This window comes from Anastrepha obliqua, chromosome 3 (assembly GCF_027943255.1).
Source record: "Anastrepha obliqua isolate idAnaObli1 chromosome 3, idAnaObli1_1.0, whole genome shotgun sequence".
Classification (NCBI taxonomy): Eukaryota; Metazoa; Arthropoda; class Insecta; order Diptera; family Tephritidae; genus Anastrepha; species Anastrepha obliqua.
The window spans coordinates 54,062,740-54,082,454 of NC_072894.1; the positions used below are offsets into that span (position 1 = coordinate 54,062,740).

The 19,715-nt window shown below is 35.8% G+C and overlaps 2 pseudogenes; both read left to right on the plus strand.

Annotated features, from left to right (window-relative positions):
- The first annotated feature begins 12,634 nt into the window (after positions 1-12,634).
- Positions 12,635-12,819, plus strand: LOC129243211 (U2 spliceosomal RNA; annotated as a pseudogene).
- A 98-nt stretch (positions 12,820-12,917) lies between these two features.
- LOC129243192 (U2 spliceosomal RNA) lies at positions 12,918-13,103 on the plus strand (annotated as a pseudogene).
- Positions 13,104-19,715: the final 6,612 nt, after the last annotated feature.

Below are 19,715 nucleotides of genomic sequence, written 5' to 3' on the forward strand. Positions count from 1 at the left end.
CTGAAACTGCGAGCAAAATGCGGTCATAAATGGTTCTTTGTTCGTCATTCATTAGTGGGACATTGCGAGTAACAATCGCTGCCATTTCTACAGAATGTTCAGATGCAGTTCGATTTGGCGAATTCATACCGAAATGAGTGAGTGATAAGTTGGTAATGACAATGCAAAGATCCTCAATAGCAATCAATGCTTCATTGTACATAGCGTCGCTGAATGTTATCGTTAGATCGTTGCACCGTGTACGATGTTGATGCAATATATCCTCAGTCATTGAATCTTTGGGATTATCCCACAATATCTATGCTCGAGCTGGGAAGCGTGTAATGAACACTATAGCGAATAGTAGACGAATTTGTATTGCTGTACAGTTCAATGCAGCGTCAGCAAGCATACAATCCCACTGGTTGTCGTGTTCCAGCAAGCCAAGTGCAAGGCATGCGTCTTTATATGTTGTACTGTTGCCCATTCACTTTACGTATATCTTGAAATGATAACAGTCGAAGATAAAAGCACTCAGTGTGTCTTGGATTGAATGTAAATAATCGCCCTAAAGCGTTCGCTTTAAATAAATTGAGACATGCATCAACTGGTGAGCCTTTCTTGCGGGGCATACTTTTTTTGTTTGAGCCCATGTGAAATATTGTCGTACTTGTGAATAGAGTAATGTTCTTGCAAAGGCACCAAAATAATATGTACTATGTATTATACAATTCAAAAAATGCAGTGAGTGTAGTTTTAGGTGGATTTGTAGCACGATCAATCACTGTCTCGTTCGTGAAAAATACACGCTGACCGTTTTCAAGATGAACGGCTAACTAAACAACTGCTGGATCCCGTTCATGAAATGGAAAACCGAAGATACGTCAACCAGTTTCATTGGAGCTGATGTATCGACCAATTTGGTAGAGCGTAATTTCATCGTTTTTATTCATTAGAGGAGCATTTACATTAGTATTTTCTACTCTAAACACAGCCATATCACTGCCTTTATGGACATATTTGCAAATATATTTGATGCTCTTCACAGAACTGCAAAACTCAACATTAATATGAGCATTGTATGTCTTGCTTAGCAGAGGCGAATACGGCACCACCCAACGATTGTCAATGTCAATGTCTGTGTTGCTGATATTTTCAATAAATGATTGTCCGCCATTATCGGGACTTTTTCGACGGTATATTGGATATCCGTCAGTATTTGTTATCGTATCATTAGTGATATATTTAGAGAAATTTTTAGTAAATTTTCCATCTGCCATGCAAGGCGATGAACGATTAAGAATACCACATGGGCCATGGATCATGTTTGCTGTAACAATATCAAACAGCTCTTGGTCAGTAGATGAATCTGGAATTTCGGCAGAAATTATACTATCGATTTCTTCAGGACGGATTTTGACGATTAACCAAACCAAAATGTGCGCATGAGATAGTCCTCGTTTTTGCCATTCAACTGAACCCAGCCAGCAACGTGTGGGGCCGAATAAATGTAACCTTGTAATGAAACTTCTTAGAAACTTTAACTTTTGTCGAATACACGTGATGTAATATCATGACGATGTACTGCATTTTGGCCAGGCAATAGGAAAGATGTAATCTCTGGCCGTTTTGGATTACATGTGAACGTGATAAATAAAGACGGTCGTCCATATTCGCGCACGTAAGCCATAGCATCCTGTATATATTCTTGCATATGACGTGGATTGCCTACGTACGATGATGGTAAAATGACAGAGTTACCAATTTCGGCGACGTCGGCGGTGTTGTTAATAGCGTCTCGTAAGTGAATGTACTCTTCCGCACACAACTTGAGTTGATTATATCGTAACTATCGTAGTCGTTCGCCCTCTATCTTCGCGTACATGTTGACCATGAATTGTTGACAAAGCTCACGACATCGTAGCAGGCCGCGCCGAATCATTAATCGGTACACATAATAATCTTTCGACCTAACGTTCTTGTTTGTTTCACCTCCTGTAATAATATATAATATTTATGAATATTAATTTAAATTAATTCCGTTCAATAATTTAATTGTTTGTTAAATGGTTAATGATCGAGTTCATAATAAATGAAGTACCTGATACGGGATCTCGTTGTTTTATGTTAATGCAATATCCGTCTTGCCCCTTCCAGAATATTAGCGGATATTGGAGAGCGTCGTATGAGCGATGTGTATCAGCAATGAACTGAAGATTATTATTTCTTCCTCGAATCACAATTTCTCGTGTACCTGTACCATCGCCAACCATGATTCCAGCAACGTCTTCAACAACAGGTGCATTGAATCTACGAATATGTTCTCCAGCTGGTGTTTTATCAGAAGTAATGACAATAGCGTGATTATCGCTTTGTAATTTGTGCATGTGTGATTTGAATATTTTCAACAATTCATTGTGCTCGTTCAATAGAGCGTCCAAGTCGCTGACGATGCGCCTAGCAAAATATGATTCAAGATTATAGTCACAACGTGCAATCACGTGATTGGCAAGTGCGCTTCCGGAATCCTCGCCGCCCATTAAGTAGATTTGTGAAAATGTATGTGGTTCGTTTGGCATTGGCAGCAATGAGCCCATTTTATGATAAACTTGGCCTCTGATTTTGAATGTAGAATTGTATTGTTGACCATTAGCATTAGTATTTCGAACTATTTCTGTTGCTTCAAACGATGTCATTTGAAAGCATAAATTGAATGTTAGAATTCACTTGAGGAATAGGTTAAAATCTGGATCCGTGCCGATAAGTAAACCGTTCAATGTTTCAGGTAGTTGCACTTTTCCTGACACGCAACACATCCCAGGTGGCTCATTTTTTAGTTTGAGAGCATGACAATGCGGACATTCCTTATCCATAGCATCAATTACCACTTTTGAATGAGCATAATATTCAATATCGGGCTCATACTGGAATGCTAGACGCAAAAATGAATCAGATATACCTGTTGGCGTTGTTGGTCATTTGTTCTGCATCTATTAACCGTAAAACGGCGTGATTGTCGTTGTTCTAAACGTATAACTTCATTGCGCTCAGCTCGTGTATCTTCTGATGGTTCTAAACGCAATTGTTGCATGCTCACACGTACATCAGCATTTTGTTGCTGGACTTGTTCTTCGGTTCTTTGGGATCTTTTATCTTTCATACTTCTGGACCTACTTGTATTACGGCTCACATCAGCCTCTTTGCGTTTTCTTGGCATTGCTCACTGTACAAAACACATATAAATAGGATTAATGAAATTACTTAATGATAGAAAACGTTATAGTTAACATTACGGCCAGGATTATAGCGCAAATATTAGTTTTATGAAAAAAATTTGAAGCAATAGTTGTAAAAAATTCAATTAATTATATAAAAAAGTATACTTACAACACAAAAGCCGTTGTTGGTTGGAGCTCGTGACACGTGTTGAGTAGGGGAGGGGGCCCAGTTGTGACGCGGGTTTTGAAAAAAATTAAAATTTTTTCCTCAGTTCCGCAAATTGAAAAATGAAGAAGTTTAACATTTAACTATTAACCAAACGCAACTTTTCTCCAAAGAAAGTATGTTTATTTGAGTTACTCAAAAAATTTTGGAACAAATTTTTTCAGGATAACTTTTTTTAGGACAAAAAAAAAGTGGCCCAGTTGTGACGCACCTCAAGAAATTTACTGGAAATGAGAAAATATGAAAGGAATGTCACACCAATTGTTGTGATTTAATGATTTATTTATTTTGAAGGCTTTCAATGGCAAAAATAATGAAAAATACAAAAGAAAATGTCCTTCAATGGCCATAAATGACAACGATTTTTATTCATCATCGTCATCTAAATATTCCTAGTCGTCGTCCACGTCACTTTCGCAGTGTTTGCAAGTGAAATAACTTGCCTGCATGTTGGCGCACTTCAAATGAACTGGACGCTTGCATACGTTGCAATTGATCGAGTTGGCAGCGGTCAATTTCAGCGGCAACAGCTTTAAGGGGGGACCCTCATTTAGACGGTCGAAAAATGCATCATTTTTGGGAATTTTTTTCTCAGGTAAAATAACTTCAAACGTTTTGTAATTCATAAAGTACTTTAATAAATGTCTTGACTGTCTACAAAAATTTTCGGAGAAGAAAAAAAACATTTTAAGTATGGAAATATACACCTCGTCCATGGCACCTCATTCTATCTGTGTACATTCTAGCGCTCTGAATTTTTTTCTGAAATAAAAAAACCAAATTTTTTTTAAAACTTTAGGATAATACCTTCGATGTGACATTTTGATTTAAAAAAAAAATGTCGAAATTGATATTTTTTACCCAGTTTTATGTTAAAAGTGATTTTTCATGCATAAAAATTGACTTTAAAATTACAAAAAAATATGAAAATCTTTTTTTTTTAAAAAACACTTAATGTCACATTGAAAACAATTTAATTATCTTTAAAATGAGCTATTGTAAAGCCTGATTGGTTCAATACAGCGTTCTCAATTGTGTACACAAAATCGAAAAATGATGTTTCGAGAAAAACGCGTTTAAAGTTTTGGATACAGTCGATCAGGCCACCCGTCGCGTCCTGTTAAAAATTTTGTCACTCCTTCAAAAATACAGATATCGACCTGAAATTTTGAAAGTATATTCTTAAATAGTTGTAGAATAGATTAAAATTATTTCCAAAAAATCGATTTTTTTGACCCGATAAATGAGGGTCCCCCCTTAAGCAAATGATGATATGATCGTAGTGCAAAAAAAAGGTGCGTCATAACTGGGCCACCCGCTGAGTCACAACCGGGTCACGATGCTATTTTGTGTATGACAAGCAAGTTTTTTATAGACACCACATAATCACATAAATCCATATAGAATCACAAAATATACGGCAAATACAATATTTTGATGCATTACACTCGCCTTTTCACTGTTAATTTCACAAAATTTTGGTACTTTGAAAAAAATCAAAATAACTTTTTCGCACGATTTTCAACACGATGTTTGGTGCGTGTATACACAATGCGACTACTAACGTTGGTGTCTGCACAAAAACTGCTGAACGTCAAACGAACATGATTGGCAGGGCTCAAACTGTCATTTTCATACCGCATGTCAAAAATATTTAGCTGCGTCACAACTGCGCCTGCGTCACAACTGGGCCCCCTCCCCTACTTTTAAGGTTATGTAAATCACCTGTTTAACTAAAACTTCATTAACGGAATTAATCGTGCCAAATAAAATTAAAATTAATAATTTTATTATTATGAATAAACTAGTAATAATTAATAGTTAATATGAGAGTTACACTGAGATAGCAATATGATAATTGTAAACGTTACTACTACACTCGATACATAAACAATAATGATGGCCCAAAACTGTGTAGGTGGTGCGAGAAGTCTTATTGTGTGAGTGAAACAGGAGACCGGCTTCAGTCTATGTATAGGGGTATGGAAAATGGATAGTAGCCGATTCTCAAACCTACTGATTACGTATATAAAATTTGGTAAAAATCGGTAAAGCCGTTTCGGAGGAGTACGGTAACTAACATTGTGACATGGAAATTTTATATACATATTAGATTTATTTCACTTATTTACTTATTTATATATTTTTATTTATTTAATTATTTATTTATTTATTTATGTGTAATTTATGCAACAAAAAAAAATGTTATATAAATACATAAACGCAGCCCTGGCTACGAGGCCTTCAACCGCCTCGTAATTATAGCTATGTACAAAGTGTATGTGCCAAGTGTTAGTACAAATGGAAGTATCTTAGATATATTATATTACAAAAAAGTTTAAGTTTCTTAAGAAACTGTATAAAATCATAATATTTTTCTCTGAAGGTTCTTTTAATAATTTTGTTAAATCAATCCTGTCAAGTTTGTGGGTAATTGTGTGAAGGATCGGACAGAATGTGAGAATGTGTTTGATAGAAGCGGTGTCATCACATAGGTGGCATTTGGAGGGGCTTTTACCCGACAGTAAATGTGCATGCGGTAGGATAATGTGTCTAATCCTTAATCGAGTGTATATTTTCATAGCCCTTCTTTGCAACGTTGAAGTGTAAACGTTGTATGTTTTCCCTTCGTTTGCGTTTTCTTGGTGCCTTTTTTGCATAATCAGATTGGAAATTAACGAAGGTGTCCTAGCTACACTTTTCACTGCAAGTTCTATATAGTGGTTTCGTTTAATACAAGCATGGCCAGGCAAAACTTAAGCACCTCGTAATTGCTGATTGTATTCTTGGCAGTTTTTGTGTTTTTATGGCAGGTGTGATGGTTCTACTAAATATTGGCTTAGTGCTTGGTAGCAAAAATTTGATGCGTAGATCTGTAATACAATTCTGTGTTGAATGGAAGTAGCCCAGATTTATTTATTTATTTCATATTTGTCTATGAAATTATAACTCTTACAGACGAACAAGATTTCTTACAGACTAGAGATAAGTAAAATTAAATAAGTGGTATTACAATTTCATTTAAGTTAAATTTAAGAAAATAAAAATTAAATAATAAGACTCTTAGATAATAATGCTTTTGCTTGAGACCTAAAACGAAATTTAGTAACCGAGAGATCAAGGCTCAATGAAACGAAAAGCTTGTTCGACTCGGGGAGTGTTCTATTATTTGGGAGGTTAAAACCATATAAAGATTTCCTAGTAGCAACAAAGCCCATTAAATTTAATTGTATCCAACAAAAAGGGGATCTGGAGGATATATCAAATAAGAAGTACACTGATAAAAAAATAGTTTATTATAAAGAGTGATCAATTTAGAGAAATAGTCATCTGGAAATGAAATTGTAGAGCAAGCGAATTATTCATATACTTTCTTATTGTACGATTTCATATTCAGTTCTCTTACGTCCTTGTCCTACATATCTGCAAAGTCTTGACTCGTTATCGGCTCGTTTGCTTGATGGTAACTAGAAAAATATTACGCTGTACGACTTAAGAATACTTAAAATGTGAGTTAATATCATTTGTACCTTCTGTCAACATATTATCAGGGCTGATGAAGAATGATTACGAAGAAAAGAGAAAATATTTATACCAGAACAGAGTTCAAATTAGCTAGCATACCTTTTTGAGTGATATTTTGTTTTAATTTTTTTTCTTCATACCAAAAATTCTATAAGTATGGTAAATAACTTGAAAACCAAGACTAGCTAGCTATATATCGGGTGTTTTTTAGTTGCATGAGAAATTTACTCTGAAAAAAATAAATGTGTTTGCGAAATTTATAGAACACCAGCGGCATCATCGATTTTTATTTATTTTGAAAGGAGGAAGGAACTGCCATGCTGGCTGAATTTTTGTTTCCAAAAATTAATCACCATTGTGCCATACGGACAGATTTATTGGAAAAAGTAGTCAATAATTGGACTGACCTAATGGACCATGTAACTCATAGTCGTTGCGGACATATTGTGGAAATCATAATAAAAAAATAAATGCCAAAAAGTTATCTACCAGATTATACAATAGTACAAACTACTTTAGACAGCTAAAAATAAGAAAGACCCTTGTATAATTTCTTCAGTTATTATTTTAGTTATTTGAGTATTTACAAAGAAAAAAACTGATTTGAAAAATTGGAGAAATGAGGCACTAATCGCGAACACCTTCCATTTAACGGAAATGTTTGAAGAATTTCCTTGAACTGATCTCTCTTTTAGAAATACAGCAGAAATATTCGCATATCTAGCACTTCCTCTTCTTGATTGGCGCGATAAGAAACTAGCACTTACTTACTTGCTATTTTTATATTGCTTAAGGGGACCCGGTAGTCTAGAAATTTCAAACAATCGATTTTTTTCGATATTTTGAAATTATAGTATCTTAAGAATATACTGTGAAATTTTCATGCGGAAATTCTCAATATTATAGCTTCTACAGCTCACTAACTAGGTAGAGAGCGGTCCGCGCTCCTATACTTTTTCTGTCTGGTGTTGTTAAAAAAACCAAAAAAAAAGAAACTACTCAACCGAATCTTCGGAAATTGTAATATGTTGTTCACAACATCAATGGCTATCGCGCGTGTTAGAATCATATTATTATTTCAATTATTTCGTATTTTTTTATTAAAAACCTGGAAAAAAACGATTTTTAGAGTGCCAAATTCAAAACCGCGCCATTTTGTCCATGTTTTTTATTCTAGTAGCGGGACATAGCTACATTCATACTGATTAATAATTTTTTTGATTTTTGTGTTTCAGATAAATAGCAGAGCTAAAATGGACAACACCGTCCAGGTCTAATTTTTCGGGAGGGTCAACTTCAGCGTAATTTTTAAAATTATTAAAATTAAAAAAAAAAATTTTATTTTTGTACGTAAAAAAAAGTTAAATAAAAAGGGTGAAAATTTAAATACAGTTTTACAGTTTTTCAGTTTTTTTTATTGTAAAAAAATTGCTTAAAATACGCTAAATTTTCGAGCTCTAGACCACCGGGACCGCTTAAGGAATTATACCACTGTAGAAATTTCGAAAATCGATTGCTGGTGTTTTGCTTAAAAGATGCCCGAGTACCTTAAAAATAACATAATCAAAAGATTTGTTGGCTGAAAATTGTCGAAATACTTTTATTTTGATTTTGATGTAGTCAGTCCGTACCGTACCGAAAACTTTATCGTGTCGGCCCGATTTACTTCAAATTTTAATTGTATATTCTTGCGATATAAAGTCCCATTACAGTCCTCTTAACATTCATATGCAATAAAAAGCTCAGAGGTACGCGGCTATAAATTTGTATGATAAAAATAATCAGTGCCTTGTCTACTATCATCTATCCATATCATTTCATTCGCAAAAATACTGTCGAACAATGTGAACGCTATTAAGGAAAGAATGTAATAATATATAGTGTACTCATCCTATCGGAAAATTTATACTTTTTGCAATCATATTTGACACTTGTGAACTAAACAGCTTCAGTAAACAAACGGACAAGCAATAGATTGCGTAAAGTTCAAAATAAAAACTTCATCACTCAAAATCATGTTTTTTTTGTTTATTTATGAGTAATTTATTTATTTATGAGTAATTTTGCACCACCTTGTACAACCGCTTTACAAATAAAGTTGAAATCAAACTTGTCAAAAAATAAATAAATTTATTCATCCAAAAGTTAAAACTAAATATAGTAAAAAATTTAAAAACGGGCGTGGTTTTTATATCGGCTCTAAATTAGACTCCCTTCAATGGTTGTGTACGCACATTTTTATACACATCCATGCAGTCTTAACTATGTATAAATTGCGATAAGCTTTAAATAAGTATCATATTTGCAAAGGTCAGAAATTAATAGCTTAGTGAAAATTAGTATCTTAAACTCATTAACTAATTTCACTATCAATTAACCGCATATAAAGTTATAAAGAAAGTTATAGTTATAAAACAAATGAAATCGTCATGCGAAACTGTTAGAGTATTCAAATTGTATTTTATACACATACTATATTATATGTACACCCAGCTCTCTTTGCTTTTCTTTTTTCACGGTCCAGTTTTACCCGCAATTTGCGTGCTTGCAGTGCTCGCAAAAAATATTACACCTGTCCATTCGTTTAAGTCTCTTCTTATTGAATTTTTCTTCATCAGCAAGATCCCTCATTGTCGGTTTTGTGTGCGTCAGAAGTTTGCTTATGTGACTTCTGCTCGCAGTTTGTATTGCTCCGTCAACTCTGTCGATGTTTAAGTCGCGGTGAGTATCAGGTTTGGTACATACCAAGGTGCATTTGTTATCGTGCCAAGTATCTTCGACTGCACACGTTACAGTATATTGAAATTGGATTTAGAAGCTGTGCCCCAAACTTCTATGTCATACTTCTAAATTGGTGCAATTGTCGTTTTGTAGATTAAGGTCTAGTTTTGCAGCGAGAGCTTTGACTGAGGTCCTAGCAGCCAGTACAGTTGTCGAAAACGATTTTGAATTTCGTTTCTTTTTTTGATTATATGGTTCTTCCAGTTTAGTTTAGAGTCAATTGTAATGCCTAAGTATTTAGCTTTCGTATCAGTAATCGCGTCAGAGTTTCCAATCTTTAATGAGTCTATGGTTACCTTTCTGTTCGTGTAATTGACTTGAATTGTTTTTCAACCAGTCCAATTTTTGTTGAGGTCGTTTTGTAAATTTGTTTGTGCTGTTTAGTACAGTGCCATCTGCAAACGTCGCAATCATGCAATTTCCTGTAGATGGTTCCGGTAAATCTGCGGTGTAAATAAGACACAGTGGGTCCTAATACACTGCCTTGGGGAATTTCTGCGTTCATAGGCTCAATGTATGAACATGCGTCGTTATATTCAATATAAAATTTTCTAACTTGGATGTAACTTTTTAGCATTAGGAAGTTATCTTATGGCAACCAAGATTGGAGTTTGTGCAGTAATCCAGGATGCGATACTTTGTCAAAGGCTTTAGCTACGTCGAGATATACAGCCACACATACTTGTTTATTGTTGAAGTCTTTATTAATTTTGTGAGTGACTCTGTGCACTTGTTCGATTGTCGAATGTTTTCGCCTAAATCCGAACTGATGTTGGGGAATTAAATTTAATTTTGTTATAATGGGCTCTATGCGATAAAAGAGTAGCTTCTCAAATATTTTTGATATTGTCGGCAGTTGGTCGGTACGACGATGCAACCGTCGCGCCTATTTATTTCCATGTCTTTGGGAAGTATTTGAACTTAATAGCAGCATTAAAAACGTTCCTGAGATAAATCATTGCTCTGTAGGGCATATGCTTTAAAATTTTTCCCGAAATGGAGTCATATCCAGGGGATTTGTTGTTTTTTAATGTCGAAATTAATTGCTTTATCTCTGTTAGTGAGGTTGTTTTGATGATTTGCTCGTCTTTATTGCTCGTTGTTTGAGTCAAATCGAATTTGGTGTTATTTTCATTTTGAAATATATTTTTAAAATGTTGAGCTAAATAAGTCGCTTTTTTAGATGGTGTTCGGGCCCATTTTCCGCTTGTAGTTCTTATTGGTGGGAGGTGTATTTGTAACTCCGACCATCTTTTTTGTCGCCTTCCACAATGAATAATTTGTAGATTTTGTTGCGTCAATATTTTTAAGGTAATTGTTTAGTTTTTTGTCTTTTTCATGTTTCAATAGTTCTTTAATTTCTTTAGTTAATTTGTTAAGTTGTTGTCATCCGGAAATCTTGTAGTCTGCCATTTTTTGCTTAGTTTTCTTTTTATTGCGTCAGGAATGTTATATTTTCTAGATTGAGGTTGAAGAGTTGGTGTGGATCGGCTTAGTGACATAATAGTCGTGTCATTAAAAAAGCTATTGCAGTTTCAATATCGTGGGTAGTTTTTAATGGGATTTTCCTGTCCAGGCTTTGTTCCATTATTTCCATAAAAGATTCTCAGTCTGTCAGATGGTTATAGGGTGTCCGACTAGGTGTTAGTTGTAGGCGTTTTTGAATTGTCAGGATTATTGGTGAATGGTATATGCCAAATTTCGCGACCATGCGAAAATAGTCAATTCGATAGCCAATTCGCGTAGAATCGAAATTATTTACCAATATTTGGTAAATCTTGAATTTTTGTCATGTCGGTGGTCGCGACTCCGTATATACCGTATGTATACACCCTGATATAGTATGTATGTAAATATGTCTTCCAACTGCTCGAAAGCCCCAGCTGCTGTGACTCTGGTGTTCGCAGATGCTACACTAAGAGGCACAAGAAAACAACAAGTAGTATATGAAAAAGTTCTGGCCCGGACATTTCGATACTACGAAAAATTTCGAATCCATTATTTTTGCTTCTCCCATGGTATATAAATGCTAAATTATTATATTCCTTTATGTATGTGGTTCTCCAATTGATAAAAAGTAGACAAAATCATATGCATATTAGCAGCAAAGAAATAAACTTACTCTAAAATAAGAGTGCGGCTTTTTCGTGGGCTACTTGTCTGCATAGCCTTCGGATGAAGCACAAAGTGCCAAACATTTAATATTGAAGAAATCACTGAAGCTTCTGTGAGTTGTATTGATGTGCAGTACTGTTCATAACAATAGAGACCGATGCCTAACATTTTTTAACCAACATTTTTCAATCAATATTTACTTTTTGTTTCAAAGCTTTAACACATATTTTTCGACTTTAATATAAGTATTCATATACCAAATAATAACGTTACACTTCATACAAAAGGTTTAAAAAGGTGTCTAAGTATATTATGGGGCAATTTTGTTTACGCTTCATAATTAATAATTTTCGGCACAATGCTGTTCCTTTGAATGCGCGTGGATTCCTTTTTGCAATGTAATAAGGTAACCTTTTGTAATAAGGTAATCTTTTTGTGAAAATGTTTCTTTAGTATTTTCTGGTATTTTTGAAGTGAAAACTTCTTTAGAATCGTTGGGAGTGATTTGGGAAAAAGTGAAACGAAAAAAGCGACCAACTTGGCTACGAAGCGTTATATTATATGTTGATATAAACGTAGCGACGAACTAAATAAAAATAACTTTTATTTTTTCTTTTTCTTGTGATTCGAACCAAGGATTTTGGATCGGAAGCTCACATTGCTAGTCGCTCGGCTACCGCGTCATGCTGTAGGTGCTGGCCTAAAAGTTATTTAGTTACGAAGCGTTATATTATATGTTGATATAAATAATTTTTGTGAGCGTGTAATTCTCAAAAGGTTTATTAGGTTTATTATTTAAAATGTATTGACTAGGTAGTGTGGTTATCAGCTTAACATCTGATAGATCCTCCATCGGAGGACAACAAATGTTAAACTGATTTTTGGAAATGGGCGGAGTGTTTTTAGGGGCTTGCTCCGCCTCTGCTACGGGTTGACCCGGTATTGCAGTACCGCCGGGATTTCAGCCTTGAATAAATACAAGAAAAAATATACTAATACATTTAGCTTTGGTGGGAAGAGCCATAAATTTTTATATGAATGAGAGTGTAATTCTCAAAAGGTTTATTAGGTTTATTATTTAAAATGTATTGACTAGGTAGTGTGGTTATCAGCTTAACATCTGATAGATCCTCCATCGGAGGACAACAAATGTTAAACTAATTTTTGGAAATGGGCGGAGTGTTTTAGGGGCTTGCTCTCCACCTCTGCCACGGGTTGACCCGGTATTGCAGTACCGCCGGGATTTCAGCCTTGAATAAATACAAGAAAAAATATACTAATACATTTAGCTTTGGTGGGAAGAGCCATAAATTTTTATATGAATACAAGTAGACGAAAATGGAAGAAATTTGTAAGTCTGTTTCTTCGGTCCGTTTGGGTATTTTTTTTGACAACATCGAAACCAAAGCATTTGTATCATATTTTATCTATCATAAGCCACTCGTATCATTTGTTGAAATTGAAAACATTGAGGATGAATAATGATAAAATGAAGAAAATAAAATATGAACTTTATAGCAATATTATAATGAACCTATAATTATCCCGCTCCTAATGCTGCTTTCGTCTTATTCTCTCTCAGTTTGTTTTACGGAAGGTTTCACTTCTATCAAGTCTAACCGTTAGACTGGTATTTTTTTTGCTCATTTTTCTATGAATACACCTCTTAATGCCCTATGTCCCACTAAGGATTGATGACCGGACGAAACGATTACACCTCTATGGCTTTAATTCGCATTCAGTAAGTTCAAACGCTTTTTAAAATGTGTAAAAAGGTTTACAATCTTAAGAAGAGTAGCGAGAAGAAGATTTAATATTCTTGCATAACCTTAAAAGGAGCAAAAAATTAAATTTGCACTTTCAAAATATCAAATTTTATAAGAATCAACAAATTTTAAATAGCACTGAAATCTTAATAATACAGTTTTTTTAACTTACAGTTTCCGTAGCTTTGAATTAAAAAACAGAAACAAACACGAAACTTAAAAATTTTCGCATTTTGGGTATAAAAGAGCACTAAATTTATTGCGAAGAGCAAATGGTTGGGAACACTGCACAACCCGGCAAACGTGACGTCACGCACTCTCTGATGGGCGCAATCTTATCTCTAACATTCTTGGAAAAAAGCGACACGCAACAGCATATCTAAGCCACCCACTGTGAGCGCCAATCAAAGCACACAAACTGACACAATGGAGAACGATCGCAAAAAGCAAGCAAAGAGAGCCCGCACAGCGGCCAATAGCGGGCGGGATGCGCCCAATTCGCCGCAGCAAATAGCAAAGTGCATCCGCTTATAATCGCCGAGAGGACCAATAGAGGCCAGGCTCAAAGAGCAACAACACTACTCCAACCAACCAAAAGAGGTGGTTGCTGTAAACAAACAAAGCGTGGCAGCAGTAGACACGAATGCGACCTAGGCGTGGAGGGCACCCAATCACGTGAAGGCTGGTCAACAGTGGTCAAATGTAAGAGCAAAACCACGCAAAAAATACCAACGAAACCCGACGCATTGGTCCTGAAGAAAGTCGGTGAACTTTCATACGCGGAAATGCTAAAAAAAATTAAATCGCAGCCTGATCTCAAGGAACTGAGCCAGCGAAGGACGAATTATTATTCGAACTAAAGCGGCAAGCTGATCCAGCTACTAAAAAGCTCAAGACAGCAATAGAAGGTGTCCTCGGCGAAAGTGCACAGGTTCGCCCCCTAACACAAGAAACGGCCACACAAATAAAGGATATTGATGAAGTGACGTTCTGAGAAGAAGTGTTAGAGGCGATAAATAATAGCCTCCCTGACGGAAAAGTTACGCTATCGGTCATTCGAGTAATGTATACAGCATACGGTGGCACGCAGACATGCACCATCAACCTACCATCGGCGTCCGCACAAAAACTGCTAAGCCTATCCATAATACGTATTGGCTGGGTTTACTGCCGCATTAGGGAAAAGGCAGCTATAACAAAGTTACAAATGCCACGATTTTGGCCATCTGGCAAGGAACTGCAAGAGCGAAGATGACCGCACTACTCAGTGCTTCAGATGTGGAGGGCAAGACCATAAGGCTAAAAACTGCATAAATACGCCGAGGTGTGCGCTATGCCTACAGCACGGCAAAAGAGTCACTAATCATATGTCGGGAGGGCGAACATGCCCCGCATTCCAGAGAGCAGCCCAATAGAAGAAAGTATGAAGGTCTTGCAACTTAACCTCAACCACTGCGAAGCATCGCAAAACCTGCTTACCCAAATATTGTAGAATGCGAGCTGGGCATGAGGCGTCATGGGCCAGCAACGCAAGTGTGTCATATGGAGCTGCGGGAGTAACCCAACCCATCTGGGGAAACCAGTTGCAACAACCGGCTATCTGAGTTCCTTTGCCAGCATCATGGATGAACTGGTTAATGACGCTAAGCAATGCGTGGGCAGCAGAGTTGGGATGTAAAAGAACGAACCCGAAAGGCAGGGAGCTTTTAAATGCACTAGCAGCAGAGAATGTTAATGGAATGAGAAGGAGCAAATTTTACAATAAATGAGCTTTCTTCGAGTACTAAGTTGTAGCAGAGAATGTTAATGCAATGAGAAGGAGAAAATGTTAAATGAGCTTTTTTCGAGTACTAATTTGTAGATTAACCCTTAACTGGTCCGGAACTCCATTAGTAACATAACTGGTCCGGCGTAGTCAAGAATAAAACACAACATAAAGTTATTATTATTTTTTAATAAACATCGATATTATGAACACAAATGAACTACATTTAGTAAAAATACATGCAATTGGGGCAAAGTCTAACAAATTATAAACACAAGAAGAAATAATGTACCACACATCTACAAAAAAAAAGCTTATTCTTTCCGAAAATCATAAAAAAGTGAGAACAAGCTAGTCAACTATTTTTTTTTAAGAATTGATTTGTAAATCATTATATAACCATAAAACTCATAAAGATATGCAAAGTTGAAGGTGGTTTTGTATCCAGCAGGGCCCAAAGTTCACAAGTTTGAGATACAGTTTTTGCAGATTGGATCTGTGCACCATAAGCAGACTGGATTCTTGCAATAAACGCATGGTCATCCTGCGTTTGTTGCTAGGACATATATGGCAAATCTTACGTTTTTGGAGAATAAGATTTGTTTCATCATTAGTTGGTTGTTCTGGAACTCTAAGTATCCTTCTAATCATGGTTCGTATTTCACGTGGTATATTCATCATTGTTATGCGCCGTTTCATATGATCTTCCACCAATTGCATAGCTAGCTGTTTTCCAAAAACATTTTTTTCTTTTATTATTGGATTGTTTTTGTAACACTGATGAAGAATATAAGAATTTACCACCGAATTATCCAAGACACGGAAAAAGATTGTCAATGGCCACTTTCGACTACGACGACTGGATGTACTTTTTGAACACTTTTCGTGAATGGAATCAACTCCTCCTTTATTTTCGTTATAAAAGGTGATTATTTCTGGTTTATTAGTTACTTGGTCAGTGTATTCTCTGTCGTGCATGGAAGATATCAGAATTGTGGCTTTTCCAACTTTTCCAACGTGGGAAATTATTGTGCATTCCTCCCTAAATCTATAGAATGTTGATCCAGCAGCTCTTTTGCGATTGGGTAGGAAGGTCTGTGGTATTTCGGGTTTATTTTTTTTTAGGGTGCCTACATACGTTAAATTTTTCTTTAGAAGGACGTCCACTAACTGTATTGAAGAATACCAGTTATCAGCTGTTATGTTGCGATTGCTGTTGAAGAGCGGCGTTGCTAGGCGTAATACTGCTTGCGTAGGTTTTAAAATTTTCTTATCTTCGTCACTGAGACCAAAACCATCCGAGTCCTTTCCGCAATAGATATAAGCATTATAAAGATAGCTGTTTCTCGCGACTATTAAGCACTGAATTTTAAGGCCATATTTTGCTGGCTTGTTTGGCATGTACATCTTAAAGCGGCATCTCCCACGGAAACTCACCAGCATTTCGTCTACAGTAGCAGATTGCCCTAATCCATATAAACTTTGGCAATTCTCTATAAAACTGTTAAACACGAAGGATATAGCTGCAGCAGGGTCATCCTTTTTGCGTTCTTCTCTATCTTCTCGATTATCAAATCTTATCGCAGCCAAAAGGACAGCAAATCTTTTCTTACTGAGAACTGCTTTGAATATGTCCCTTCCAGTTCCATCTGTTGCAAATAGACAATCTAGGTGTTCATGACTTGAATTAAATACTGCCGTGTACACGAGAAGCTTTCAACACAGTTATATCTGTTTCTCTTAGGTGGTGTTTTGAAACAGCAGAATATTTTTTACTCATCGAATTTAGCTTTTTGTTAGTGCACTACATAATATGTTCCAATATATTGTCACTAAAAAGTAAGCCCCAAATAGCTAGCGGATCTGCAGACTCACCAAGCATCCTTGCCTTTGCTTTCAGTATGGGAACTTTCATCACAATGTTATGTTTTCGGACTTTAGATGATGGACGAACTTCTGAAGTACACCACCTATACTGATTTTTGCTATATATATATTTCTTTTCACTTTCCGTTGAGTCCACTTCATCAATGTCATTGTCCTCCTCACATTCAGATAATTCCGAGTTAGTGTCATGCTCTGACTCAATATTATAGTCGTCCGACACATCGTCTATATCACTACCACTATCAGTGTCTTCGTTATTCCACTTAGAGAGAGTTTCTTCATAATCACAATCGCCCAAACGCACCCGTTTAGATGGCCCAGCCATAACTCAATATATTTGAAACACGCACTAAAGTAACGTAAAGGGTCCGGCGTAGTCTGACAGACTACCGCGCAAATATAATCGTTCCTAACTTAGAGTATAACTGAACAAAATCGACTGAAATGTGACTATTTTTTAATGACCAATAAGGGAAGGAATAGGCGGAGCGACCCGTATGTAGGTGGTTCCAGTAGCAAATAAACAGGATTTGTTTATATGACGTAGTCTCTCAGACGACGCCGGACCAGTTAAGGGTTAATACTAAGGAATTTTCAAATTCAACTTTCCTCACTAGTGGGGGATTGCAGATATTTACCACGCAAGTGGAGGGTTTCTCTATTTACTTACCACGCTAGGACAGGAATTCAGATTTTTTCTGCGTTTACCACACTACTAAGGGATTTCATAAAATTTTTCGCCACACTACTAAGAGAATCGACTTATTTCATGCCCACAGCGAAGCGAATAAATTTGCGATTAAGAAGGTCGCGCGGCAGTTAATTTGTGGTGCAGAAGCTAAAGTCGGCGGAATTATTCGTTTTGTTTTTTGGCACGTATTTAATTCAGGTTCAAGTCCTGAAGTCATATTTTTTTCGTTGCACATTTTTTTTTACAATTCAAACCAGGAAAGTTTGGTAAAATTTTTGAGCATATTTTAATTAAAATTTGTTTAAAGTACTGTTTTTTTTGTATTTCATAAATGGAAATTTCTTTTCGGTATAAAATAGTTCATACTGGATATGACCTGATTTTTATATAAATCAATCAAAACAGAAAATATGTACATATGTCTTTAATCTCTTTCATCAAATCCAAATTATATTGATGAGAAAATATCATTCTAATATCCGTCCAGAAAGCCAAACGCGCATACACACATACATATGCATATAATTACGCATACAAACTTTCAATTAACGCAGAATATGTGCATATAAAACTGCGAATCAAATAAATGAGTGATTTAGAAAATTTCATTAGTAATTATACTCGTGGTTTAGCAAAATCGTGAAAGACGTGTCGTGCATGCAGTACATCGTCCCATATTTGACTCAGGTTCAAGTCCCTTAGGTATTTTTCTTTGTTCGATATTTTTATTTAATTTTTTGTATTTGGTTTAATTAGAATTGATTTAAAATAGTGTATTCAGGTTTTTCTAATACCTGTTATTTATAAATTTATTTTCCATATAACATTATTCATACTTCTTTTGAATTGATTTATATGTAAAACAGCCATAAAGGCAATCATATGTATGTATGAATATGCATTCCTATATTTAATCTCTTCAGTCAAATCTGAACATACACATATTGATGAGAAAATGTTCTAATATCCATGGATGCATCCAGAAAGCCAAACACGCATATGTATAATATATAAATATATACAAGCCTTCAACGAACGAAAAATGTATGCATATAAAAAACAACAACTGCGACCGCCTTCTTGTCCGTCAGTGAAAAGATGGGATATGTATACCCTATGAGCAAAAAGCTCCGGGAAGGTGATGTTGACTGTTTTCTTCGATTGCCAAGGCATAGTCCACCATGAGTACCTTCCATCGGGCCAGACTGTCAATAAAGAATATTATTTATCCGTTTTGAAGCCTTTGAGAGATGCTGTATGTTGCAAACGGCCGGAAATGTGAGCAAACAATTCTTAGATTTTGCATGATGATAACGCGCCATCGCACCAATCAAAGAGAATACGACGAAGGAGCTGAAGGCCATGTCGGCCTGCCGGGGGTGTTTGGAGGACTGGATTAAACGTTGGCACATGTGTGTTGCTTCAGACGGGTCATATTTTGAAGGAGATAATATAAATTTGCCTGAAATTTAACTTTGTTATGTTTTATTTAAACATTCCCGGTACTTTTTGATCATAGGGTACATATATGCGGCTTTGCGGACAGAAATGTGTGATTCGCTGGAATTGTTCAAGGAATCTAAGTCGCATTAACTCGCGTCTGTCGAACAGTTAGACATATTTACATACATATAAGGGTGCATACATACATACGGAGCCGCGGCCACTCGATATGACAAAAATTCAAGATTTATCAAATATTGGCAAATAATTCCACGCGAAATATTCCAATAGAATAGATATGGTTTAGAACAGAAAATAT